This window comes from Myotis davidii, unplaced genomic scaffold, assembly GCF_000327345.1.
Source record: "Myotis davidii unplaced genomic scaffold, ASM32734v1 scaffold151, whole genome shotgun sequence".
Classification (NCBI taxonomy): Eukaryota; Metazoa; Chordata; class Mammalia; order Chiroptera; family Vespertilionidae; genus Myotis; species Myotis davidii.
This window is the reverse complement of record NW_006285248.1, coordinates 955,504-956,099: the sequence shown is the minus strand read 5'-3', so window position 1 is coordinate 956,099 and position 596 is coordinate 955,504. Positions and strand designations below refer to the sequence as shown.

Genomic DNA, 596 nt, shown 5'->3' with positions numbered 1-596 from the left:
CCCCCCCCCCCCAGTCCCTGTCCTTGTCCCTGTCCATGTCTGCTGCTCCGAGGGGCCGGCCTGAGCGGGGGCATGGCGGCTCCCTGGCCTCCCCTGTCTCTGTCTCCGTCTCCACTCCGGGCCTCACCTGTGTGGGCAACCTCCCCCTGTCCGCTTGTAACCCGTTATGGCATCCTGGCCTAATTTGCATGTTTACTCTCCTGTCCGCTTGTAACCCGTTATGGCATCCTGGCCTAATTTGTATGTTTACTCTTTTTATATATCTACACTAATAAAAGAGAAACATGGTAATTGGCGTACGACAGCTACCCTTCCCATTGGCTAATCAGCAAGATATGCAAATTAACTGACTGCCAAGATGGCGACCGGCAGCCAGGCAGCTTAAACTGAACATGAGGCTTGCTTGCTTCAGTGACGGCGGACTCCAACGTTCCCCGCCTGCCGCTGCAGGCCTCTGAGAGGGCAGTTTGAAACATAGTAACATATAGAAGCTAAAAAAACTCCAGAAACCTGCTTTCAGTGAGCCGGGATCTCAGAGCTGGAGTTGATACAGAGTTTTGATTGTAGAACACAAACAAGTCTGGGCCCGAGGGATT

The 596-nt window shown here is 53.0% G+C and overlaps 1 protein-coding gene across 2 annotated transcripts in view; it reads left to right on the top strand.

Moving 5' to 3' along the window:
- The window catches only part of HNRNPLL (heterogeneous nuclear ribonucleoprotein L like), a 30,405-nt gene that overhangs the window by 25,931 nt on the left and 3,878 nt on the right, over positions 1-596 (top strand). The window lies entirely within an intron of this gene.